This window comes from Pipistrellus hanaki (genome assembly GCF_964339955.1).
Source record: "Pipistrellus hanaki genome assembly, chromosome: 11".
NCBI classification, from domain to species: Eukaryota; Metazoa; Chordata; class Mammalia; order Chiroptera; family Vespertilionidae; genus Pipistrellus; species Pipistrellus hanaki.
The window spans coordinates 70,267,053-70,273,405 of record NC_140513.1 but is presented as its reverse complement, the minus strand read 5'-3'; the positions used below and the strand labels follow the sequence as shown (position 1 = coordinate 70,273,405).

Below are 6,353 nucleotides of genomic sequence, written 5' to 3'. Positions count from 1 at the left end.
AAGGTCAAACTCTAGACGGAGTAGAAATATTCCTACCTGAACCCGTTTTCGCACATGGTCAGTAATATGTTGTTTTCTCTCAAGTTCGAAGAGCATGTAATGTTAAAGTTAAAGTTGCAAATACTTCATCATAAGGGAAATCAATCAAGCACTCTGAAAGTGTTTTTACTCTTAATGTGGTATACAGGGAGATATTAGAATAAGTTTAATCACTTTATCAGTCATTGTTTGCATCAATGTTGTTTTTACATCATGTTTTTGTTGTTTTTATATCATGTCTTTATTGCTGTTATGTCATGTTGTGGTTGTTTATTTATTGATAAATTTATATATTATTTTCATATACATTTTACTAATTTTCTTTCATCTCTGACATGTCTTTTATAGAGAAAGGGCAAATAGCAATATTAAAGTATTTCTTCTAATTAATTCCCTTTTAATGTGCTGAATTTTGTGCACCAGACCACTAGTTCTATATGATAAAAGGCTAATATGCAAATAGACTGAATGGTGGAACAACTGAACAACAGAACAACCAGTCACTATGCTGTGTGCTGAACACCAGGGGGTGTGCATGGAACCTGGTGGGTGTGCATGGAACAAAGTGGGATGGTGGAGCAGATGAGTGAGGGTGCCAGACCAAGGCAGGGTGCTGATCACTGTCATCAGGGCAAGCTTCTGGTGGTTACTGAAAATTCTTTGTTCCCACACGCCTGGGTCCCACCCGGTGCTCGCACCCACTGCCAGAGCCAGAGCTGCCCCTTGCACCTGATGCTGGCACCAGAGCTGCTGCTTGCACACACTCCTGGTGCCCAGCTCTGGCCCCAATCACTCGGCACCGTCAGCAGTTGCAATCAGCGGCTACAAGTACTGATAGCTCCTCAGGGCTTCTCCACCTCCCCCTGCTCCTGAGGGGTGATCGGGGCACCAGCCACTGCTTGTACCTGCTGATGGCACCAGCCCCAATTGCTTCACACCATCAGCGGGCACAAGGGGGGCCAGTGCCATCAGTGTGTGGGAATGGCAAAGGTGGGAGTGGGGCTGCCACCAGACAGGGGACTGTGCGGGCTCCAGTGGGAGGGGCTGTGTAGGGACATGGAGGATGGGCTGAGACCTGCCCCTGTGCCCACAATTCCTTTCAAGGTGCATGAATTCGTGCATGGGCCCCTAGTGAAAGATAGAAAGCAAAGTCAGGACAAGGGGCAAAGGAAGGAAGCCAGTGAGAAAAGTGTTGAATTTTAGGAAGAAATTTTGTAGGTATTTGTATGATGACTAACATGTTTAAACATCATTGCAAGCATACTGGATCACTTTTTAAAGTTTACTCACCAAGGACCACAGCAGCACTAAAGGTGGCATGAAGGTGGACCTATACAGTGAGCAGTCCCTGAGGAAATGGCATCTTAGTCAACTGGAGACAGGTCTGTGCCGTGGCCAGCACACCACCAGCCCTAAAACCTGCATGACGGCCCGTAACCGCCATTCAGAGAACAATGGCTATTTCGTTGGCTTTTGAAGCACGATTCAGTCGGGTGGTAAGTATAACCATAATAAAACCCTTCACTTGGGTTAAACATGGAACGCAAACTGGATGGCGAGTGTCCAGTGGGAAGGCTGAGGGGCTCCACTGGAGTGTGAACCCTCACCACCCAGCTGTCTCCACGGCACCATAAGCTAGCACACGGACCGTTCTGTTTGGGTCACTGCCTTTGGGCTCAGGGTACAGGTTTTAGAAACAGGCACTCCAACCAGTGCAAGCGAGAATGTGAGGGGCTGGACACTGTTAGAGAGAGGTTTTAAAGAGGACTGTCCAACAGGGGGGAAAATGGGGCGGGGGGGGGGGGGGGGGGAGAAACCTGGTGTTTTTAACCCATTTGAAGAACTGCGGAAAAACCATTCAACTTAATTTAGCTCCAGAGGGCCAGGTCTGCGGTGGAAGGAAACCAGGTAAACTCACTGGGAGAACTTGGTGATAAGGAAAGCCAAAGGCGGTGAAGTCCGCGCTCACCTAAGCCCCGGGGCACCATCCCTGGCCTCTTGGACACTGCCAGCAGGGGGTCTTGGGTTGGTGACTGGGAAGACTGGCACAGGGAGGGTGGCACCAGGGGACCTGCCAGAGGGGAGGGCCTGTCCTCCCGGAAGGAATGGGCTGCAGGTGAGAGGGGAGAGGGTTCTCCTGTTGTCAGTGGCCCTCCTTGTGTGGAAGGCCCCTGGCCTGTGCCAGGTAGGCGGGCGGGCACCCAGCGGGCTCCTCTCCCCCTTCCCTCCCACCTCCGGCCTCCAGGCCAACCTTTCCATGGGATCCTGGCACAATGGGCTGCTGCTGCCGCCCTGATTCTGGGGCATAATGGGCCCAGAGGGCGCGGGAGGCGCATGGGTGCCATTGGGCGCAGGGGGCGGGGGGGCGCGGGGGGTGCTGGGCGCGGGTGTGCCATTGGGTGCAGGGGGCGCCGGGGGCGCGGGGGTGCCATTGGGCGCAGAGGGCGCGGGGGGCGCGAGGGGCGCTGCGCGCGGGGGGTGCGCGGGTGCCATTGGGCGCGGATGGAGCGCACGGTGCAGGGCGCCGGGCGCGGCGGGAAGGGCGGGCCTGCGGGGCGGGGAGGAAGTTGCCCAAAATGAGGAAGCGCTGCTCTCCGGGTGGCTGAGGCGCTCCGGCGGGAGGAGCAGAAGGACCGAGCTGCTCCGGGACCCGCCGCCCCAGGACCCGCCGCCGCCCGCCGGAGCCCGCACAGGTAGGAGGCTCCCCGCTGGCCGGGGCGCGGGGCCGGGGCGCGGGGCCGGAGGAGGCGGGCGGGTTGGGGGCAGCGGCGCCCCCGGGCGGGTGTCGGGTGCCGGGCGCTGTGCCGGGGCCGCTGGAGCCTCGGCCTGTGGACGGGGCCGCTGATGAGACAGAGGCGGGGCGCAGCCTTCTGTCGGGCCCGGAGCCGCCGGGTGCGTCCCGCCGGGAGCTGGGACGGGACTGCGGGGCAGAGACGGGGCCAGGCGGACTGGGAAGCGGCGGGTCCCGGCAGGACAGTCCTGGGCCGGGGGGGAAAGAACACGACGGCCTCGTGTGGCCCTCACCCAGCGGCCTGGAGACCCCGCTCCCCCGGTGACCCGGAGCCCGCCCTCTCCCCCTCTACCCGGGGCACCCTCCGACCTGCTCTCCCTCCTCCGCATTTTCCTGGGGAAGCAGCTGATCGGGCGGATGAGCGATTGGAGAGCTTCAAGTTTTATGTAGCAAAAGGTGAATGTGAGTTATTTTTTTAGAAACTGAACTAAGGAACTGTTTAGAGGCGACTGTTTGTCTGTTTGCTTGTTTGTCTGTTTGTCTGTCTGTCTGTTTGCTTGTTTGTTTGTTTGACGTTAGAAAGACGTCTCTGGAAAGATTGGTGAGGATCTCTCCGCGTGGGGAGCCATGCTGGGTTGTCAGTGCGTTTGCCGGACTCGGACTCGCTGGGTCTCCTTGCCCAGGTGCAGCGCCAGGTGCAGCTCCGCCGCGGGTCCCTCTTCTTAAAGCGGCAGAGCGCTGGGCGCAGTGAGAGGAGGGCGGATACTTGATGCTTCATAATGAAAAACTAATCATGCGATGACGGAGGATTTCTGGGAACGATGGAATCAGCTATGCTGACTGCTTTATTCGTTTTAGTCAAACATGTTTATCTGTATCATCCAGGGAGCATTTCAGTGAAATGTAATTAAATTCATCCATGGTTCCTTCACACCCGCCCCCGATGCATGGATATATTTGCATTTGAGCTAAAAGAGAAGACTCTGGTCAGTTAAAATTCTTTCATCCAATCATTTCGTTTCTACATCATACTTTTTATGTTTAGAGAAATTTTGCAGTAAATAGAAATTGATTTGTTACTCTGTTTGTAGTGCTCAGATATACAGGATTATATAGTCTTAACTAGAATGCTTTAATGTTTAAGCTAAGGTAAAAGTTAGGTGTATACTTTAGGTCTTTGCCTTTCAGATCATTTTATTGTTAGGTTTGCATTTCAGAAATACCACCTTAGCCTTCCTTGGGCTCACATTTAATATTTTAAGTGCACGTCTAATGTCTCTGTTTTTAAACCAGATTTTTAGTAGGACATCACTTATGCAGCACATTGCATATCCATAATCATTATCCAAAACCCTTGTGCTCAGATATGTTTTTAACTCAGGACTTTTTTCAGAATTTAAAATTCAAAGTTAGAATCTGAATTTCAGTGCTGGGAACTACGTCTGTCAGAATTTAGAAAGGTGTGTGTGCATGCTGACAGCCCGCCCCAGCCCGGCGGCCTGGGGCCCCACGCCTCTCTGCACCTGCGCTGTGAATGCCCTCACCAGGTGGCATCGGTAACAGCTATAAATAGCTGTGTGTCCCTTAGGACAGGCGTGGTCACTGAACGAGGGTCCCTAAATTACTAAGAAACCTTTGTTAGAGCTTTCTGGAGTTGGACTAAAGAACTGGCTCCATCAAGCTACTGCGCTTTGGAAAACATTGCTTTTCTATTGCCCAATACTCACCCTTCCCAGTAATTAGACGGGCAATTTCCCCTCTGCAAAAAGTCTGAGATACCAGGACTTCACTCGGCTTTCAATGATAACCATTAAACTGTGAGCCTGCACGTGAGATGGACGTGTATCCGTACTAATACAGGCTGAAGCAGCAGCTTTCCTGCCAGTCTGGGATGGCAGAGCGAAGGCACAGCTCCTGGGAGGGAGGGCATGTCACCCTCACCGCAGGGGCCTGAGCGGGAGCAGAGCTGGCTCCTGTCCACCGCACAGCCTCTGGGCCCTCCTCTCTGCCCGCGGCCCTCCGCCCTGCCCGCGGCCCTCCGCCCGGCCCTCGGCCCTCCTCCCGGCCCGCGGCCCTGTGGAAGGGATGGCAGGCGCTTTCACCATCGGGGCTAATTTTTGCTTTTTTAATTTTACCTGTAGTAGACTTTTTCTAACTATACCCTAATTCACCTCTTCTCCCCAGCCTTGCAAGTTTTAACATTTTCTCTCACTTTTGGAATTGTTTAGGTATAAATGAGTGGAGAAAAAATTAGGAATTTAGGCCTTTGGAGAGAACTTTCCTTAAATTTCTACATCCTTAACTTTCTTTTTCTTCAAAAGCAATTGCATCGAAAAGCAGCTTAAGGAGAGATTGGGGTGAAATCGCCTGACATGGCCTGGCGTCTCATCCTTCCACTTAGATTTGAATGGGTTCATTTCTTTTCACTTGGAAAGGAGTTTTTATTTTTAACTGAGGAATTGTGGGAAGATTGAAAAAATAAAACTAGGCTGATTAAATTTTAAAGGAAATTTTATTCGTTCTGATACTATATTATCAGGGAAAATTTCTGTTAGCTTTAAACTTTGACAAAGTTATCTTGTATCAATTTGAATTTTTTACCCTTAATAATTAATTATGTACTGTTTGCCTATGGAACTTGAAAGATGGTTGAATTGGAATCTTAAGTATGATCAAATTTAGCCAAGGTAATCCATACCAGCAGGAAGAACATTCAGTTTATGTAACAGTAGATTGGGCAAATAAAAAAAGACTGTTTTGCTTCTTTCATTTCTTGAAGAAACCATGCACTTCTTTTTGGAGGCTGCCGAAGGCGGTGATGAGGGGAGGGAGGCAGCAACGACTTAGAATGCTGGTGATGCGCGATGCCAGGGGAGGGCGGACCGAGGAAGACGGCAGTGCTTGCTGAGCATGTCCTCTGTCTGGGGGCCAGGCTCTGAGCCGGAGTCCGGGGGCCCCTCCCTGCTGCGCTGGAGGGCTGGAGGGCGCAGGGAGGGTGCTGGCCTTCCAGACTGAGTGCCGGAGGCCTGGTCTGAGCGGAGGCCCAGCAGGCAGCGGGGCGCCGGGGAGCCTGGGCTGGGGTCAGGGGAGACCCTGCCGGGCTGCAGGGTAGAGGATGGAAGAGGCCGGAGGCAGGCGGTTCAGCAAAGGGCTGAAGCACCTGAAGCGCTGGATTGTGGAGTTACACTCTGTAGCTACAAAGAGCATTTTGAATGTCCAACATCTGACCTTCACTTTCTCGGTTTGGCTTAATGGATAACATCTTCATTCTGCTCTGGCAGTATAGTAATTTAACTTATTACATCTACCTGCTTCTGTTGAGCTGTCATGAAATGCTTTGATATGACCAGAGATTGTTTTTTATTTAATTTTAATTAATAACAATACTTTCCCATTCTGTAGTACTGTTCACCAAAGCAGTCTTTTGAATTGTTATTGCTCTTTCTTCTAGAATTCTCCTCATGTTCTATGCTATGTTTATTTGCTTTTGCTCGGCTATCTCAGTTTTAGACAACGTCTGCGGACCTCCTACTCTGGAAATAGGCCTCGGCCATCCTGGGCCGGCCTCGGCCAGGGTGAGTGT

At 51.9% G+C, this 6,353-nt stretch overlaps 1 protein-coding gene across 1 annotated transcript in view; it reads left to right on the top strand.

Annotated features, from left to right (window-relative positions):
• Positions 1–2,600: 2,600 nt before the first annotated feature.
• SYK (spleen associated tyrosine kinase) overlaps positions 2,601–6,353 on the top strand; it is a 78,070-nt gene continuing 74,317 nt past the window's right edge. Inside the window, exon 1 of the mRNA XM_084899016.1 lies at positions 2,601–2,732. The gene's annotated coding sequence lies outside the window, so the exon portion shown is untranslated. The remainder of the gene's footprint in view (positions 2,733–6,353) is intronic.